Below are 21,494 nucleotides of genomic sequence, written 5' to 3' on the forward strand. Positions count from 1 at the left end.
TATTATAGTAACAATTCAGGTGTTGGCTAGTTAGGGTGACCAGACAGCAAGTGTGAAAAATCAGGACGGGGGTGGGGAGTAATAGGATCCTATATAAGAAAAAGACCCAAAAATCGGGACTGTCCCTATAAAATCGGGACATCTGGTCACCCTATGGCTAGTGGGAAATCTCTGTGATTTGTTCAGACAGTATATCAGGCCAAAACAATTCATGAACAGATCTTCTATGCAGGGCCGGCTTTAGGAAGTGCGGGGCCCGATTCGAACAGTTTCGACGGGGCCCCGGCAGGGATGACTAAAAAAAAAAAACCCACGTAAAAAAACACGTGGGGCTTGTACTCACCGGGCGGCGCTCCTAGTCTTCAGCGGTGGGTCCTTCACTCACTCCGGGTCTTCGGCAGCACTGAAGGACCTGCTGCCGAAGTGCTGCCGAAGACCAGGAGCGCCACCGGGTGAGTAAAAATTAAAAAGCAGCCTCTAGCCAGGGAAGGGATTCTCGGCCACTTCTTTCTCCCCTCACCCCCGGCGGTCCTGCCACTGGGCACGGGGCCCTCTTAGGCGTGGGGCCCGATTCGGGGGAATTGGTGGAATTGGCCTAAAACCGGCCCTGCTTCTATGAAGCTATTGTTTCCTACATGTAAGTCCAAAATAGCTGTTAAAATTTTGTAACTGTTTCAACTTCTCATTTACCAGTTAATGCTGGTTATATAGATTCAACCACAACACACTCCCTGAATGCTTATAACAAACACAAATGCACTGCATGCTGCTGCCAAAATTCACTATAAATTTACATACTGCCCCTCTCCATCATGTTTGCCAGGAAATTGGATCACCTTTATGCATCCTCACTGAAGTTAAGGTTAGGAATGTTTTCTAAATGCAACCGGCTTATTAGACTCAGAAAATACTAATTTGATTAGAAGAAACAAAGGTGGTTTGTTGAATTTTCTGGCAGGAGACAGGCTATTGAAATCTTAGCTGATAGATGCTGTCTGCACTAGGCTTCTTTTAGGCCTGTGGATCTGCAGAAAATCATGATTTAAGAACTTCAGCTTCTGTGGGTACGCACTGTCCCCAGGGTTCCTAGTGCCCTCATCGGCTGAAGCAACTCCATCATGGCTGTGGGAGTACTTCTCTGTGGGAGTTGGCCAAAAAGTGTTTTGGGTGGCTTTAGCCCGTGAACACCTCAAGCCAAGCCATTTTGTGTCTGCATGCTCAGCCAAGGCCAACATGGATCCTGCCCAGTGGAAGAACTTCTTTGCCTCATGCTCTCAGTCCTATTTCAGGACACAGGTGGAACTGGTGGACATTTTGGTAGCAGTTTTTGAATTTCTGAAAGCACCTCTTGGAGGAGGATATGATATGCCAGCTCCAAATCCACTGATGCTGCTTCTTCCTATGGTTGCCGTAGCTGCAGATTCTCCTTGTGTAGGCTGGCATTTCTAGAGCGGGGGCACCAGCACAGACTGGTGGGACCCCATTGTCCTGTGGACCTAGGATGATGAGCAGTGTGTCCAGAACTTTCACATGAAGAAACAGATTCCTGGAGGTTTGTGATCAGCTTGTCAAACCTTCCAGCACCGGGACACCCACACAAGCGAGGCCATACTAGTCCAGAACCAAGTTGCTCTGGCCGTCTGGAAGCTGACTACCCCAGACAGCTACAGATACAGTTTAGAGTTGGTAAATCAACTGGGGGGGTTGTTGTGGCAGAGGTTTGTGAGGCTATCAGGACTGCGATGTACCCAAAAATTATGGTAAAAAAAAATGTTCCTGAAATAATTGCTGATTTCCAGAGAATGGGCTTTACAAACCGTGCAGAGGCCATTGATTGGACTCATGCCTATAGCTTGCCCACCACAAGGAGCATATTGGGTACATAAACCACAAAGGGCTACTCAATCATTATGCAGGCCCTGGTCAACTACAGGGACAGATTCGTGGACACTAAAGTGGGGTTCACTGGCAAGGAGCATGATGCCAGGGAGTTGTGGCGATTGGAATTTTACCTTCATGGACAAGCTGGGACATTATTCCCACAGAATGACTTTGTTATAAATGGAGCCACTGTCTCCACTCTTATTCTAGGGGACCCTGCTTACCCTTTGTTGCCATGGCTTATGAAACCATATCCTGATTTCAGAGCACCTGGCAACAGAAGGCTACCATTGTTGGAAACATATTGTATTTTTCTTGCCTGAACTCTGCAGAGCTCTTGTATAAAATATGATCACTGAAATTGAGCACTAAGTACAATCTATTTTTTGTTTTAATTTTTAACAAGGGCAGAGTAACTGAATTTAATCTTCTTGTAATTTATTCTGAAGAATATATTTGAGCAATTTGATAAAATAATCTGGCAGAGTTTCATTCTGTAACAAAATAAGCTTTGAACTTTTGGGTGTATGTGATATACATTTTGGTTCCTTTTTGTGACTAAAGGGTTGAGGCTTTTGGAAAAACAGAGCATCTGCCTTTACTTGAGGACAAGGCAGAAAGAAAATGTCAGGAAAAAGATTTAGTCAGCAAGTTTGTATAGGAGAGAATGAGGAAGAGAAAATACAGCCCATTGGCTTAAAAATCACTGATGGGCAGTGATGTAAAGGGGTGTGCCTCCTTGGCATGACATTGGTGGTTGTAGTGTGGAGCCTTGTGTTATAAGTCTGAGTTGCAGAGGGGTAAAAGTACTAGGGAAAGTTGTTAGGAATCTAGGAATTTCATCTGACTAGATGTCTTACTGAAGGATGAGAAAATGCTACTTATAGTTATGTAATCAAGCAGTCCTTTTATTCTGGTATATAGTCACTGTGCCTGTAAATGACATCCCACTGGAAAGGAATATATGCTGAGGTTTGTATAAGGGTGTAGTGATAAGATAGAAGGAGACAAGCAGAAATCCTGGTGAAAGAAAGAACTCTGCTACATATAGGATTTTGTGTACAATATGTGGCCTCCTGTTCTTCTCATTACAGAGCTTCGGTACTATTTGTTGTTTACAGAAGGTCCTCCTGTACATAAGTTGGATCCTAGAGCTGGTTTAAATGTTTATAATTGAAGAACTTTGTCTCCCCCCAAAAAAGCCTTTTTTTCAAAATGGAAAATTTAATTTTTTTTAATGTTCCATTTTTTTTTGTGCGTGTCTTTTTACAAAATTAGAAAATAAAAAATTTAGCTGGTTTTTTTGGGTGGTGGTGGTTGTTTTTCCTTTCTACCCCCCTTTTTCTTTTGCTCCTCCTCTTTAGTAGCAAAATAGAATAAAAGAAAAACTGGGAGGGGAACAAGGGTGGAAGATACAGAAAAGAGGGGAACAAAAATTTAAAAAAAAATTGAAAAATTAAAATTTTCATATCGGAAAATTTTGCTGCAAATTTTAATGACCAAAATATCATTCTATTATGAAACTAAGGGAACAAAAATGACAGCTTGACAGATATGTGGATGCAGAACTCTTTATGGGGTACCACAGTTATCTGTTATGCTGATGATGAGCATGATAAAGTGAAAAATGGCTTTCTCAAGCCTCATATTTTGGGGTTTGGGCAGACATTTGTTAATGTTATGCTCATCCCGGGGTAACCTTTAGAGTATGATGTATATTATATATGTTCACTGGTACATAAGCAGAATCCCTGGGAGCTTCATACTTTTTAATCCTTTTTTCCTAAGAGGTAATGAATCAGTATCTGATAACAGTCTTGAATCCTGTGCTCACTTATTCTGGGCTATCTGCCTATTTGAAAATATTCAGCTTCTCATCATATTGGTGGCTTTTGCAAGCACACCCATTGTGTTCCTATGTGAATGTGTGTCCTTTAACATGCAAGAAGTTGCAGCCTTAATTCTGAAATTTGAAAACATTGTGGGGTGGAATGAGGTGGTGAATTTGTGGCTGGAGAGCAATGAGAGGTTGAATTAAACAGAACAATCCAAATATTAACTTTTCCTAACCACAAGCTCTATTAGATGTGGAATAATTTCCCTAAGCAAAATGATAAATACCCATTACTTAAGGGTGGGGTTTTCAAAGGATCCTAAATCAACTCCAAATGTGATTTGGGCATCTAAGTCTCTTAGTCTCCTTTGAAAATCTTAGCCTAAAACATTTAAAACTGGATAGGAGAAAAGCATTTATTATGCTGGACAGAGTAATGTAAGAATTAATGAAAGCAATAGTTAGGTTACTAAAAAGGGAAATATAATGGGATGTAATTAAGAAAGGGAACATATTGGCTGAATATCAGGAAAACTTATAGAAAGTGAGATCTATTAACATATGGAATCTCTTTGGGAGGGGGCTGGAAACCCAATCTCCAGGGACTGTTAAAACTAGAGTAGCCAAACATTATTAAATGTACAGTCAAGAACAGTCCTGCAGTGGCTAGGGATCTAAATGTCTCTTCAAGCTCCAGATTCTATGATAAATACTTCACTTGGAAAGTGTCTATAAGGGCTTTGATGTAGGGAGGAAGGGAAGCAGATGTAGGTATAATCCTTCTCACTGATTACTGTGTATTTCAGAAAAGCAAAGATTCAAGTGACTTGGCAGCTGTTTCCAATTAGCTGATGACTTCTTTTGTAATCTGGTGGTGACTCTTTCATCCAGGAAAAGAGGAGTATGGGTTATACTTCTAGCATTCAAAATGTAAATATTTGGGCAGAAGAAAAAATTATTATGCAGAACACCAATGCAGTAAGAGGGTGTAGCATCCAAACACAGAGTTAAGGTAAAGATAATTATCTGTAAAATACTCTGTTTTTAGTAAAGACAGGTCTCACAAAAACAACCATGAACTAGAAAACATGATCTTTTCCAGACCCTTAATATTCTAGTTTTTATTTATAAAATTCTACTCCATCCACTTCCTTGCTTTTGTTGTTTAGATTTAACAGTAATAAAAATACCTTGCTCTTATATATCACTTTTCATTGGTAGATCTCAAAAGCACTTCACAGTCTTGAGTGAATTTCTCCTTAGAACACCCTCATGAGGCAAGGAAGTATTATTATCCCCATTTTACAGATCGGGAACTGAGGTACAGAGATGCCAAGGTTACATAGGAAGTCTGGGGCAGAGCAGGATGGAGCACAGAACATTTGTATGTATGTCTACTGGGAACTACCTTAATCTTGAAAACATTTTTCTTTATTCTTCCAGTATCTTCAAAACTGGAGTAATTTGTTGTGTTTACACTAATAATTTGGATGTTAATGCAGTTGGTTAAACTCTTAAAAATGAGGAAAAAGTGACTGGGGAAGGATGGGTCTCATCAACACCCAGGAGAAGAAAATTCCAGCAGTGCTAAGATATTGTAAAAGGTTGGGTTGGCAACTAGCCACAGAAGTTTGACTCAGTGCAAAAGGAGAATGAGCTGATTTTTCACTTAAAACAGCAAGAAAATTAAAAGATTTTACAATATGATACTAAGATGGGGCACCTTTAACATAAGTTTCTCAGAAAAGGCACTCCACAAAAAATATTTTGCATTTGGAGTACTCAGTTTCTTTGTGAAAATGCCCTGTGTGTAAAAAGTCATATTAGTTGAGTATCTGAGAGGCAAAAAGATTAGACTGGCCACTGGAAAAAATTTAAATACATAAGTCTTTTTGATACTACGCAGTTCAGTTATCTTGGCTTGCATAATGCGAAGAGTTACGAATGGTTTCACGCTTTTGTACATTAATGACTTCACCAGTTTCTGGGTTTTTGTGAGTAGCTGCCTTTATTAGGTAGTGGATGTACAGTCTTTTTCTATTTAACATATTTATTAAACTGCCCTCCTACTGGATATTAAATAAGGAATTTAAAGTGTTGACAATCTTCTTAGCACACAATGCAACCTTTAAGACCATAAAGTGAGATAAGGAAATAATTAAATTAATTTATCATTTTTTCTGCCTAAAAGCGAAATCTGACCTTCGAGTGCCATGGCTTTGTGTCAGGAGCTGTGTTTTCATTTGCAAAAAGATAAGGTTTTTAAGAGAGACTTTTCCCTCTCACTACTACTTATGCAATACCAACACCATTCACATATAGAAATTTTATACACCTCTACCCCGATAGAGTGCGACCCGATATAACATGAATTCGGATATAACGTGATAAAGCAGTGGGGAGCCCCGGGCCCTTTAAATCCCCACCAGGGCTCTGGCAGCCGGGCTCAGGCGGTGATTTAAAGGGCCAGAGGCTCCGGCCGCAGCGGCTGGAGCATTGGGCCCTTTAAATCACCACTGGGGAAGCAGGTCCAGTCCGGCACGGCGTATCCCTAAAGGCTCTTAAGCAAAGTAAGCAGTCGTGGGATAAGAGGGAAGGTTCTCTCATGGATTGGTAACTGGTTAAAAGAAGGAAACAAGGAGTAGGAATGAATGGTCAGTTTTCAGAATGGAGAGAGGTAAATAGTGGTGTTCCCCATGGGTCTGTACTGGGACCAGTCCTATTCAACATATTCCTAAATGATCTGGAAAAAGGTGTAAACAGTGAGATGGGAAAATTTGCAGATGATACAAAACTACTCAAGATAGTTAAGTCCCAGGCAGACTGCGAAGAGCTACAAAAGGATCTCTCAAAACTGGGTGACTGGGCCACAAAATGGCAGATGAAAATCAATGTTGATAAATGCAAAGTAATGCACATTGGAAAACATAATCCCAACTATACGTATAAAATGATGGGGTCGAAACTAAATTAGCTGTTACCACTCTGAAAACATCCACTCAATGTGCAGCGGCAGTCAAAAAAGGAAACCAAATATTGGGAATCATTAAGAAAGGAATAGATAATAAGACAGAAAATATCATATTGTCTCTATATAAATCCATGGTACACCCACACCTTGAATACTATGTGCAGATGTGGTCGCCCAATCTCAAAAAAGATATATTGGACTTGGAAAAGGGCAACAAAAATGATTAGGGGTATGGAACGACTGCCATATGAGGAGAGATTAATAAGACTGGGACTTTTCAGCTTGGAAAAGAGATGACTAAGGGGAGATATGATTGAGGTCTATAAAATCATGACTGGTGTGGAGAAAGTAAATAAGGAAGTGTTATTTACTCCTCCTTATAACACAAGAACTAGGGGTCACCAAATGAAATTAATAGGCAACAGGTTTAAAACAAACAAAAGGAAGTATTTTTTCACACAACATACTGTCAACCTGTGGAACTCCTTGCCAGAGGATGCTGTGAAGGCCAAGACTATATCAGGGTTCAAAAAAGAACTAGATAATTTCATGGAGGATAGGTCTATCAATGGTTATTAGCCAGGATGGGCAGGGATGGTGTCCCTAGCCTCTGTTTGCCAGAAGTTGGGAATGAGCAACCAGGGGATGGATCACTTGTTGATTACCTGTTCTGTTCATTCCCTCTGGGGCACCTGGCATTGACCACTATCGGAAGACAGGATACTGGGCTGGATGGACCTTTGGTCTGACCCAGTATGGCCGTTCTTATGTTCACATAATCAGAAATGTTGTGAACAAATAACTCAAGAATTCCTGGATGAGCGAGGATGAAACATGGTTTGTTTTGGAGATTGCATTGAGATATTGGGTACAAGCTTTGTTTGATATGTGGACTAGTAGTTTCTGAGATAGCAGCATTCTGTTTTTTCCACATCTGTGCTGTACAGTTAGCTTTTGTTTACATTTCACAATGCAAAACTTATAATGTTGCAGATTGAGAATGAGTCCAATTCCAGCTTTATAATTGGTCTGCTGTTCAAAATGCAGAAAGTTTAGAAGCAGTGAAGCTTAACTTGCAAGGACTTAGCAAGAAAGGCAAACTCTATAAACGCTTTTAGGAAGTCCAGTAACAAGATCCTTTTTCTCCTGCTGTCATCCCCAAAAGGCCTCATTGCCTATAGCAGTGGTCCCCAAAGCGTGGGCATTCAGGGGGGTGCACGCAGGGCCTAGGCCAGCCCCATGAGAGCATCATCCATCCCCGCTTTTCCCACAGACCAGCTCCACACTCAGCTCCGTTCTTCCCCCTCCTCGTCCCCCAGACCAGCTCCGGCCCCAGCTACAGCTCCATTCCACCCCTAGACCAGCTCCGGCCCCAATCACAGCCCAGCTCTGACCTCAGTTGCCCCTCCACTCTGCCCCCTGCTCCGCCCCCAGACCAGCTCTGCTCTCCTTCCCTCTCCACCCCCAGACCAGCTCTGCCTCTAGACCCAGCTCCTCCCTCATCCTCAGTTCCAGCTCTACCTTCAGTGCAAGCTCCTCTGCTGAGGAAGCCTTGGCTGTGCAGTAATGGAGGGGGCACGGACAGATTCCATTACTGGCAAGGGTGTGGGGGTGCAACAGGAAAAGTTGGGCACCAGTGGTCTAGAAGAATGAGGAGAGGGCTTTTAAGCAGAAGATCCTAAATTATGTTCCCACTTCTTCCACTGTTGCCCTAACACTCAACACACTAGCCCATATACCGCTTTACAGACATTACTTGTCACTATATCTGACAAGGAGGCAACTATCTGTGTCCCTCTTTCCTATGTGGGGTGATGTCATAGGGCCAGTGACCTTTCAGAAAGGATCAGAGCCTTTCTGTTCCATGATGACCCCATGGGGAATACCTGGGAGCAATCAGGTACTGTACTCCAAGTGGTGCACTTAATTAGAAGTGGAGCAGCTAAGTTAGAGACGGCTAGAACAGTATAAAGAGGAAGTTACCCAGGGGAGTGGGGAGACTCTCTCTAAAGAAGCTTTGCAGCTAGAAGAACCAATAGGAGATGGAATGGGTCTCTGTGGGTCAATGAGGGCTTAGAGTTGACAATAGAAGTCCCAAGAGAACTATCAGAGTCCATGGGGAAGGGAGACAGTGGGGAGCTCCTTTTACTAAGCTCCAGGAAGAGAGCTGGTGTCTGTCTGCCTCTAGACCAGAGTCATAGCTTCTAAGGCCAAAAGGGACAATTGTGATCATCTACTCTGACTTCCTGTATAGCACAGGCCATAGAACTCCATCAAAATAATTCCTAGAGCATATCTTGATTTAAAAATTGTCAGTGATGGAGAATCCACCATGATCCTTGGTAAGTTGTTCCAATGGTTAATTACTCTCATTGTTAAAAATGTCTTCCTTATTTCCCATCTGAATTTGTCTACCTTAAACTTCCAGCAGTTGGATCATGTTATACCATTCTTTGCCAGATTGAAGAGCCCACTATTAAATATTTGTTCCCCATGTAGGTATTTACAGACTGTACTCGAGTCCCCCCTTAATCTTCTCTTAGTTAAACTAAATAGATTGAGCTCCTATAAGGCATATTTTCTTTTAATCATTCTCATGGCTCTTGCAGCTATTGTAGGCTGGAAGAACCAACAGGAGGTGGAATATGTATTTTAGCCAGCTAGGCAGTTTTAGATTCGTTTAGCACTCTTGGATTTAAATAAATTTGCCTCTTTGTTTCTGACTTTAAGACATTTTTGTCCAGATGTTGTATTTATTCCATAATAAAGAAAAGATTTAGAATGAGTGAAGGTTGAAAAGTAATTGCAAAATTGATTTTGGAGAATTTACCTAGAGTTTAATGAGAAACAATTTAAATGGATGTTATAAATTATTTAATTTTAAGACTCGCATACAGAGGCAAAAAGAAATGTTTAGTTATAGAGATTAGTGATTAGTGTCAAATTAATCCTTTTTTTCTGGGAACTGTCAGTGTTGCAAACATTTGGGCATTTTAGTCATATTTAACTGTTACCTAAATCCTTTCATCTGTCTCTTTTGAGTGGTATCTTCCAGGTCTGTTATCTGATAACCAAAATACTTTAATCAGAATCAGCTCCTACAAAATACTTTAATCAGCATCAGCCTAGAGAAGAGGCTATTTTTAAATACCAATTTCCTAATCTCCCTACTATTCTATTTACTGTAAATTTAGACTACATACCTTTAAGGAAGCAGCAGTTAGTAGAAAAAGGAAAATAGCTCATCTTTTCATATGATGTAAACTTGAAGCACTTTTATTAAATAGTAAAAATTACAATGAAATTCTAAATTGCTGACTTCTAAATATGTATTTTGCTTTGTTTTTTAAACTATAATGTGTCACGTATTATAGCCTAGGATTGACATAGTGAATTCAACTGGCTATGATAAAGGCATTGTTTCTATTATATAATACTATAGATGTGCATGGCATTTTGCAAACCAGAAGAAGATGGAGTCTCTGCCCTGATCTATTGAGTCCTGTAAAGATATCCAAGCAGACCCTCTTGCCATCATGGAGTCAAAAAACTACTTGCTTACAAAGTCAGACCTAAAAATACAAAAGTATCACAGGATACTATTACTGAAATATTGCTTACTTTCTCATTTTGTCTGTATGAAATTTCAGTTTGTACTGACTTTGCTAGTGCTTTTTATGTAGCCTGTTGTAAAACTAAGCAAATATATAGATCATTGATGTACCCCCTGGAAGACTTCTGTGTACCCCCAGATATACATGTACCATTGGTTGAGAACCACTGCTCTAGACACTAGACTGCTGTCTCTCTGGCCAGCTAACCTTGGCCAAGACTGCATCCTGTCACTTAAAATAGAAACACCTCATCACAAGGTACGTCTGATGCTGTAGCATATTTGTGGTTAAATAAAATAAAAACCTCTGAGACATTTTGAACTTAGTGCAGCTTTTGGGGAATATTCCCTTACTTTTTGAATGCTTTTATTTTATTTTGAGGCATTTTTTATAACACAGAAATTGAAGGGGGGAAATAAATGTAGGAAAATAACAGTAAATGTTCTTCTGAACTGTGTGTGGTACTCTCCAATGTAGTGAATACAGTTAAAATTGTAATAAGTATTGGAGAGACACACTTGTACAGATACTGGATTTTTTTTTCATTTTCATATATATATATAATGTGGATGTCACAGTAGTAAGAGTTAATGTGACAGGGCTGCAAAACCAGAGCAACAAAAATAATTGTGAAGACTAAGTGAAACTTTACTTCATTTAAGACCAATACAAAATGGGTATAATATACACAATAGGCTGCAGTCCTTTGTAGGGAAAATTTTGCACACAAGTCTACATTATAGAGGGATATTTCAGTCATTTTAGTGCTATTCAAGTGAAAAGTTAAATGATTTAAATGACACTTGAGTTCCTAATCCTGTGAGTGATATTTCACTTTTCAGTAGCCCTGTCAGTCTTCAGTATAAATCCTTATTTCCAGGCGTTAGAACCAGCTGACCCTGTGATAAAGTTAAAGGGATTTGGGTTAAATACTACTTTTGAATGGAGATACTAGATTAGCTTTAGATAAGCCAAAAATTTTCATTTCTAAGGTTTTGACTTGACATAAGTGTATAATAAATATCCTTCAACTCATGATGCTAAGACAGTTATCTCACACTAAGCATCTAAATATTGTATGTGCATATGTACCACACACACACACACACACATGTATAATGTGCTAGTCTATTTTATATACATATCATGCACAAAAAAATTAAGATTGCAAAATCAAGCACTCAAAAATTAGGAAGTGCCAGAATTAAGGATTAATGGTGCATGGATTCACCTTTGTTTTTCATCATGTTCTTAAACTAGACATTAAGAATGTTGAATGTATTGAAGAGTGTGACATTGGATGATCAGGGATAAGGTCCTTAGATTATGCAGATGACATTGTGCAACTGGCAGACATATTTGAATTAATTATAATATTCTTCACTACCTTAGAAAATTTGTGTAGTTGACTTGCACTTACAATAAATGCCAAGAAGATGAAGTGGAAAAGGGACAATAGATAAAGTGTTTAAATGTAGCAGTGGTAAAGTTGAAGACAAGTAGAATCTTATGTGTACATCGGAAGCTTGATCAGTGCTGACAGTTCCATCAAGGATGAGGTTAACAGGAGATGTGCCTTAGCCGTAAGTGCTGGATCGAAATTGATGAAATTATGGACTGATAAAACATTGTTTGTACAAAATGAAAATGTATCAAACCAGTGTACTAACAGTATTTCTCTGTGGTGTGGAAGCACTGCCTTAAATCAGACAGATATCAGATAACTGGAGGCAGAAAAGATGAGAGTTGTTCAAAAGATGGCAGGTGTAAAGTGGAATGATTTTAACACAAATGAAGGCGTTAAGAGAGCAGGATATGAAATCAGCGTATGGGATTGGCTGCAATTAAAATTACGATGGTGTGGACGCTGTAGCGGACAAACAGATGATAAGATGCCAAAACAAATAACACAAACATGTCCAAACTCAGTCCAGCCTAGAGGCTGATGACTGACTGGATGGTGAGACGTACACAGGGACATGACCAGGCTCAGTTTAATGAAGGCACAAGCTGTGGACAAGAAAGAATGGCAACGCTGTACTGTTCCTCGAGTCTGGAAATATGCTCTGAGATGAAAAGAGGAAGAATTAAGGATGCCTGTGCAAATTTAATTTGGCCCACTTGTGCATATGCATTTTGATGCAGTCTTTAATCACATGATCAGATACTATTTTTTTCTACTCTACCCCGGCCTCATTTATTGCATGGGATAGATAATACTCAGTTAGTAAGCAGCTATTCAGTATTTTGTTTTATCGTCATTGAACAATGTGTGGTCCTAGGCCTTATTTATTGCAAACTATTGAAACTTTGTTCTGAATACAGTATTCTTAATTTCCTCATCGGCTTTTCTATGGTGCTTATCACAATACTATCCGAATGCTTCTCGCAAATTAATTAATTTTCACAACATCACTGTGAACTGAGGGGGTGATATTATCCTCATTTTACAGGTGGAAAGCTGAGGCACAGAGATTAAGGTAAAAAATGTCCACTAATTTGGGGTGCCCAGTTTGAAATTCCTAGGATCTGATTTTTCAGAATATTTAGCATTACATAACACTTTATATATTCAAGCACTGCTCCCGTTGACTTTGGTTGCATCTGTGAATACTGAGCACTTGTGCAAATCAGATCCTGTGGTCTCAAGTTGGGCACCCAGAAAATGAGGAGCACACAATCACTAATCACATGTGAAAAGTTTGGCTTATAAGATTTGCTTAGTATTATGTAGGAACTCTGTGCCAGAAACAGGGCTAGAATTCAGTTCTCCAGGGCAGCATTCAGCTGGCTTATCCATGAGACTATCCTATCTCTTCCTGAATCCCTGCCTTATTCACTACACACCTTCCAATTTCTGCAACAAATGAGACTGGAGTACATCAGACAACAGCTTCTGGAGAGCAGGTGCATCCTGTGGACTGAATGAGGCAGATGTCAAATAGTTATATGATCATCATGTAATTAAAGACTGTATCATAATGCATACTCATAAGGGGAATTGAATTAAGGTTGCTCAGACAACCTTAATTCTGGCATTTCTTGTCTTTTGAGTGCTTGACTTTGCAACCCAGTCATAGTTTCTCCCTTCCTCCTCCTCTAATTGCAGTCTCACCGGTCTCCTCATTCCTATCTACTCCTTTCTTTCCCTCCCTTCCCCAGTGGACTGGCTTTTGTCCCCTCTGCATTTGAATCACACATCTTCCTCTTCCACACTGCCTGAGGTTGAGGGAAGGAAGGTAGAGGGAGAGCAAAGGAGAGACTGGCTCCCTGCTATAGGTTCCAGTCCCCAGCCTTACCCCTAAAGCAGCAGGAGCAGCAATTACAGGAAAAGTTTGCTTTGCTCCATATCCCTCCTAGGCTGGCACATGATCACTTGCTCTGTTGGGATAGCACATGTGTTGTCTGTTCACTATTATGAGCTGAGATGTGTTGGTGCATGTTCAGTGAGGGTGGAATTGTCAGAGATTTTAGCTGCTAAATTCTACGATTTTTTTCTAGAGTCTTATAACATGGGCAAATTTGGGCAGATTTTTATAGGAACATCAAAAGTCAAATCCCTGACACAAAGACCACCCTCCTGTCAAATTTCAAGTGCTTGCTCCAAAGTGTGGGTGTGTTAGAGCTTTTCTGAAAAAAGATTTCTTTTAACATTGCAAAACAATATATTTTCCTTTAGCCTTGTTCTCGGAAATAGTTCAGCTGTTTTGGCTGAAATAAAAGTCTGAGGCAGACACTTGGCATGGAAAATTTCAGCCCAAGGTGGTTAGTTAGCAACTGAAAATATGGTCTGACATGGGAAGTTTCAGGATACATCAATAATAGGCATTGCTACCAGCCCCAACTATAATGCAGTATACTTTGAGGTGGACGCAAGGCAGTACATGCTGCAGCTGAAGGCTGAATTCCAGCTTCCATTCTCTCTCCTTCCAAACTCATAATTTTCTCAAACAAATTCATACGGTGATGACAGGTCATAACTTGGTCATAGCACAAAGTTGATTTTTTTTGTTAATTTATGTATTGCATTGTTTGTTATTGGAGAGTGAAAAGGTGCACTGTCATTAGAAATTCTGTGCCAAGATAACTAAAACCCTGAAACAGTACTTCTGGACCATTCTGGGAATGACTTCCTGAGCTGAGGGTAACTGGGAAAAGCCCAAGGCTTCTTGTTTGCCTTGAGGTAACCAGTTACCATTGAAGCCATGAGAAGGCACTTTCTGCAGACACACAAGCTGCCCTGATCATATTATTTTAGTTTGGTTTGTTTTGTTTTGTAGTTTAGAGAATGTTAGACTACATGAAGGGAATGTGGTTAGAAACTTGACTGGTTTGTTATGTTGATTCCACCAGAGAAAAAGCTCTTTAAATAATCGGGTAGCTCCTCCTGATTTTCAGTCCAGCTACATCAACTCTAGCAGAGCCACAACTTATTTTGTAGATCTCATTGAGACTTAAAATTGAGCTCACTTTCCTACGAAGCTCTTATGTGCTCCTTTGCTGCAATCTTTGCCATTTAAAGGAATCTACCATGTTAATTAAAGACAACCTTTGTCAACAATGAGTCAATTTCCTAGTGGATATGGGGCTGGAGGGACTATTACAATAGAGCATATTGTTCTTCTAACTGTTCATAACTCTTCCATTTATAATTGTTTCCATCTTGAGGGAATCTGCTGAACTATCCTTTATTTTGTCTTAGTCTATTTCTTTAATATTGTCTGAGTCGTATCTTGGAGATAGTTCTAAAGAGAACTCTAAAAAATCTTTGACTGCATCATCTTTAAAGGTATATACTTTAGATATCAGATTTCAGAGAGGGGATATTTAAAGGGCACAGCACACTAATTGACATTGCTCCACTAGGACAAAGCCAAAAGGTAATCTGTCACATTTAGGGAAATCATTGTCTCAGTTCAAGGTACCCAGACGTCTCATCTGCTAACCTTGTAGCCTCTGTGCACAGGTCTGGGAAAATCAGAAATCTTGTGGGAGCCTGTCTTGAATAATTTGAGACTAAAAAAGCAAAAACAATCATCCAAATTTTTAGAATGTTTTAGTCTCTGAACTTTTTGAGACCGATCCCTCACACGAGGTAGATTGTACTGCATAAAAAGTCAGTCAGTTTGTTAGAAATTGTGTTTCAACATTATCTGCTTTTTTTTCCATATTGTCATGAAAAGAAGCTGTTTCCCACAATTTTCATTATACATATGTGCACTTGTAATGTATGAATTTTTAAAAGGCCACTCATCATTTTAAGAGTTTTTTCAGATGATTGCTATCAGAGTCGAGCTTCCTGAATACCAGACAAACTGAGTGAAAACATAGTAACTGAGTCAGTTTGTTGTTTCGTTTCCAAGACACATTTGTAGATGCATATTAATCCTCAGAAGAAGCCTGTATTCCTGCGAAAGGAATGATTTACTCAGATCAAATAATGAGGTAATCTTTATGGGAATGATGACTTGACAAAATTTTGGCTTTGAGGTTAGAATTTTTTTTTTTTAATTGTACTAGGCATTTCTAAAACAACTATGAAATCTTTCTGTTCAAGAAAAAAAACTACACAGATAAAAGATTTATAGTTAAAAATACCAGATTTCTAAGTTTCCACGTTAATTTCTTATGAGAGAACTAGTCATAGGAATTTAGGCCTTGGTCCTGTAATTAGAGCCATGTTGGTACAGGGTACATGTAGATCAAGTTGAAAGATCATGGTCAAAGTTTGTAGTAGGTTTGCAGCTTAAAACTCAATTTTATTTTGCAAGAGTCTTACTGTGAGTTAAATTGTTTAACTGTCAGTGGAAGTTACAATAGAACATAACAGTGCTTTTTTAAAAAAAGCGATTGTTGCTTGGATTTGATGTTTTTCTTTCTGAAATAATAAAGGATTTCTTCTTTATTTTCTCTCTCTCGTTCTTTCCTGCATTTTTGTGACAGCATGCATAACAGCTTATCAGAATCAGAATATCACTAGCTTCCAAAGGTGCACTGTGTGTGAGTATGACTTTGTCCTAACGGGATTAAATTAAATGCATGTGTAGCTGCATTGTCTGCCATTTAAGGTTGGTGTATGTTAAAGATTTATTTTCCTAAGTAAAACATAAATAGTTGTTTGTAAATAAATGTTTCAGTGCATGTTAGTTTATACAATGAAATAAGTACATGGTACATTTTTAAATTAGCATAGAAACTTCTTAGGGAATAGTACAATAGTTACTTGAGCATTATAAGATTCCTTGTGTTCAGTCCTAATGCAAATATATGACTTAAGTCTTCAGAGGGAAAACCCTTCCTTTTGTTTCTTTACTAATTGTTTCCGTCCCTTATTGGTCTTACAAAGATGGTTGTTCTATTCAGTGATTAATTACAAGTTAAGTGCAGTAGAATACCTATGAATCCAGTTTACTATTTGACTTTTTTCTTTGCTGACTCAAAGTGAGAGAAAGAGAGGATCTGAAAAAAGTCCTCATGTTTTGCAATATCCTGCTACTACAGTATGTAATTACTTTTTAGCTGTTTCAAAACCAAACTTGGGATGCTCTTAACTTTTAAATAATAAATAACAGTTTACGTTCATACTTTTCATTAAGCTGTGACTTTGTAGCATTACATAAATGCTGTGTGAATCATAGAATGAGTACATAAACTCTGTAATAATTATAAAATTAGTATGTTGGGCCTTAAATTCTACTCTCTGTGTGTATGGGAGATTATATAGTCTATAATTTGAAATACAATACTCTTAAGAAACTGGATAGTTCAGATGACTGATAATGGGATATAAAAATTTTCACCACCAAGCTTAAAGTTTTAATACAACCCTGCTGCCGGCCCATGGTTCCGTCCGCCGGCCCCGCTCAGCCTGCTGGCGGCCCGTGGTTCCGTCCATCCAGGCAGGCAGCGGGCTGAGCGGGTCTGGTGGCCGGGACCCCGGCTGGCAGCAGAGTGCCACTAAAAATCAGCTTGCATGCCGCCTTTGGCACGCGTGCCGCACAGGGCCAGCGCAACCGCCTAGGGCGCTACACTTTGGGGGGCGGCGACCACGGTGGTATTTCGGCGGCGGGGCCTTCTGCTGCCTCTGGGGGGGCAGCATTTCGGGTCGGGACCTTCCGCCACCTAGGGTGGCAGAAAAGCTGGCGGCACTTCTGGTGCCACGTTACCGACCCCTGGTCTAAGGGCTGCTCAGAGGCTGTATGAAATAAGTTATGTCTCAAAATAGTTCCTTTTAAGTAAGCGTCTACATTACATAAACCACCAATCTACTGTTGCCACTGATAGGCACTCTATCTTACTAGCAGTCAGACTTAAAACAGCAATTGAAAGAGCGTAGAGGATAAACCATCCTTTTGCCCCCAAGAGATAGTTATTGTGGCTGTTTATTTATATTTAAAAAAATAGTTGCAAAGCTGGAGCTTATTCTGTCATTCTAGAGCAACACAAAATGAAATTCAGGTTTGATTTCTAGAGTCTCTTGCTTTCCACTGTGGTGGTGGTGTTTTTTGTTGTTGCTTTTAACTGCTTTTAAAGAAACTTTTAGGTTGCCTTATAATTTGGTCCTGTGTTGAGATTAGACTGACTGACTAGCCTGTGATTTCTGTAACCTTCCCTTTTTCACCTCTCCTGAATTTCTTTTATAGAGGGACCTATGTCTGCTGTGCTTTTATCACATCCTACTGTATGACCTTCTAGACATGATGTGCTTCCTAGCCCCATATCACCTCTACACAGCAGACTGAAACAACTATCTTCATTCCCAAAGCTTCCAATACTGAAATGAAATGTCCATGCATTGCTGTCCCTATGAGCTCATCCAAAATTTAGAGAATTCTAATCAGTTCACAGTCATTTGCAATCACTTGTAATTTAAAAGTTGTCAACCATTTCCTCCCTATTGATGTATGTATACCAGTTCTAAAATAGCGTTTGCTTCTCCTACATCAACTTTTTTTTTTTTTAAGTGCTTTTCTGGGCTACTTCTCTTAACAAATATTTCTGGGGGTAAAACCCCTCTATAATTATTACTGCCTGTAGTTTTGACATTTTTTTGATATTTGCTCAGGAGTATTTTTTCTCTTATATCTTGATTCAGTGGCATAGAGTACAATATATGATTTCCCCACTTCTATTCCTTGCTTCTTGTATAGTCAGATAAAAAGCATTGTCCAGATTCAGTACCTGGATTCCACTGATTGTGAGCTCTGTGTGTGGGAAAGCCCACACAGAATGGAGGTGGAGTGCAGCAAAGTTTGCAGAGCAATCATAGGCACCGGTGCGATGGGGTAATTTGTTGTGGCCAATCTCCATCAGCAAGGCTCACTAGGAATCCTGTCTGGAGTTTAATGCTGCCCTCCTGTGATGGACAGTGGTGGAAGTGCTATCACCTGATACTCCAGAGGATGAATCCATCTCCACTCATATACAGTTGGCACAGCAAGTGCATGGATAAAAATTGCACCCTCCTGCACCTTCTGGAGTGTATCAAGCCCTTTCATTTCTGCTGGTTCTTTCCACCCTCCTTAAACTTTATTTAAATAACATTAGGCAGCAGCTGATCTTTTCTCATATCTCCTGCTTTTTACAGGTTCTTATAACCTTCTGTGTTAGCAATCCAATTGTGTCCTTTGTTCCATAATGTCTGCCTAACAACAGGTCATTCCTATCTCCCTTTCTTGTGAAATTTTTTATATCTACTTTTGTATAAAGACATGGACATTTTACTGATCTTTCCTTCCTTACCATCCTCACAACTACATCAGATTTATTTTTAGTATTCTCCCTTATCTTTTCTTTGCACTCACTAGTGGTTTAATTGCTTTTTGCTCATTGTTTCTTTTTATGGCTTCCTGTGAAAGTCTCTTTAATAATTAATTTAACAAAAAAAAGTTTGAAAATAAGAAAAACTTTTTATTAGGTATAATCAAGACCAACATTTCTGTATAAAATTTCAAACTTGTAAATATGCTTGTCCTGTTTTATTTATTTTTTTTAATGGTAGAATTTGTTTTTTAAAGTACTTCTGTGTCCCTCCCAACCCAGGCTCTTCAGTTGTTTTAGCCATTTAGGAAAAATCAAATCAAACAAGAGAGTATACCTAAGGACAAGGATCTGGAGGAAAAAAAATCTTAGTTCTCTGCCTCTCCGCAACTGCCAGTGGCAATGCACCCTGTTCCTACAGCAGGTCGGCAAGTTTAATGGGACTGTTGGGAGCCACATCAGATCCAGACCAGAAGCCACCTTGCCCCATTCCATTGTATAGACCATAACATTAGACAGATAGGTGCTAGAGATCATCATCCATGGCTCCCTATCTGGTTGCACTCTTCACCCCATGCCAACCCATCTTCCCTGTCCCTCACCAGGGACCCTTCTCAAGAGAATCTGTTATAGGCAGAAGTGGCCTCCTGGCTTTGTCTAGGAGCCACAGAACAGGTACCAATGGAATTCAGGGGAAGAGAATTCTATTCCCAGTATTTCCTGAAAAAGAAAGGGGGCCTTCCTCCTATCCTAGACCTGTGAAGACTCAACAGTGATCTCAGGTTCAAGATGTTAATGCTTGCCTACATAGTTCTATTTCTTCAAGCTCAAGACTTGATTGATGGCTCTTGACTTGCAAGATGCTTCTTTCCATATAGCAATCTGTCTGGCTCACAGGAAGAACCTAAGATTCACAGTGGGACCCGAACATTACCAATACAGGGTACTCTCCCTTGGAGTCTCCATGGCACTAAAAATGTTCACCAAATGCCTGGAAATGGCAGCTGTGCATTTAAGGGAGAAAGGGAGTTCACATCTACTCATACTTGGATAACTGGCTGATCAGGTCCTAGGAGGAGATCGCGACAGCCCTGGGGTGTGTCCTTTCCCTGTTCTACCAAATAGGACTCATTGTGAAGTATGAGGAACAGTCTCTTACACCATTGCAGGTGATAGAGTTCATAGGAGCCATGATTAACCTTGCTCAGTGAGAGCTTACCTACCATAGGTCTCTCCAGTCAGCTGCAAAGGACCTAAAATCGAATCGGTCAACAATGGTTCAAACATGTCTGGGGCTACCAGGCAATATGTCAGCACTTATGTTGTGTTGCTGCCTGCCAGATGTCACCCTTACAACTTTGGCTGAGGTGATGTACTTCCTCTCTAAACAGCACATGAACAAGAGAGTCACCATTCTGCCCTGGTCCTATGAGAACTCGCTTGGTGGCTGGACCTGGAGAATATATGAAAGGAGGCCCTTCTTGGCCTGCTCCCCCATGATGATACTCATCGTGCATCTTGGGCAAAAATGGGGTGCCCACCTAAAGCACCTGCAGAGGCAAGTTATCTGCTCCCAGGACTATGCTATATATTAATGTCCTGGAGCTCAGGACCATCTGGCTGTTGAAAGTGCACTGGATAAACAAGCAAAAAAGTGCTTGGTTAGCACCACTCTGCCAGGATGCTATCATGCTGTGGGCCAGGTGTAACCTCACTGGTTCTGCACCTTCCAAGAATGAGCAACAATTTGGCAAAATTATATGCATATGCATCCGAAGAAGTGGGCTGTAGTCCACGAAAGCTTATGCTCTAATAAATTTGTTAGTCTCTAAGGTGCCACAAGTACTCCTGTTCTTCTTTTTAATTTGGCAAAAGTAAACAGTTAGCACTTATTGTGAAAAAGTGAATTAGAATACTTTCCTTTAATAGGTTAAATTGTTTTTAACACAGATAATGATGTTTTCTCTACTCTGTTGTCAAGCTGGATTCCCCTTGTTATAAAATTTTGTTCAGAAATAGCCCAAACTGATGATCTCCCAGGTGTGTTGCTAAAGCTATTTATTAGACAAGTTTTGGGGGGAAAGTTAAGGGTGCGTTCCTGGGTGTATGTGAAAGTAGCTTCCTGATGCTTTGATTTATTGGCTGGCTGAGTTAGTTTGTTACTTGTAGAAGGATATTTAATGTTGCAAGGTGGTTACCATTAAGTTATTGTAGGTTTAATTAACTGATGGGAAACTTTGCTTTTTATGTGAACATTTTTTATAGTTTAACTCTAATAAATTAATAATAACATTAAATACTCTGACAGTGTCCCAATCTCTTCTCAGCTCTAATTAAAAATCAATAAATAAGTCAACCATTGATCCAGCTTTTGGAAGGATGAGAGGAAATTTTGTCCAGAAGCAAAATGTTCCCTTTCTTTCCATAATGGTAG

General features: G+C 39.8%; 1 protein-coding gene across 7 annotated transcripts in view; it reads left to right on the forward strand.

Annotated features, from left to right (window-relative positions):
* LHFPL2 (LHFPL tetraspan subfamily member 2) overlaps nt 1-21,494 on the forward strand; it is a 203,305-nt gene that overhangs the window by 128,688 nt on the left and 53,123 nt on the right. The window contains exons 1-2 of one of the 7 annotated variants that reach the window (XM_034773527.1): nt 15,573-15,745; nt 16,244-16,300. The exons of 5 other annotated variants lie outside the window; for them this stretch is intronic. The gene's annotated coding sequence lies outside the window, so the exon portion shown is untranslated. Of the gene's footprint in view, nt 1-15,572; nt 15,746-16,243; nt 16,301-21,494 lie in introns of those variants that run through there. One more of the 7 variants, XM_034773523.1, reaches the window with a different exon arrangement.

The sequence above is a fragment of the Trachemys scripta genome, chromosome 6 (assembly GCF_013100865.1).
Source record: "Trachemys scripta elegans isolate TJP31775 chromosome 6, CAS_Tse_1.0, whole genome shotgun sequence".
Taxonomy (NCBI): domain Eukaryota; kingdom Metazoa; phylum Chordata; order Testudines; family Emydidae; genus Trachemys; species Trachemys scripta.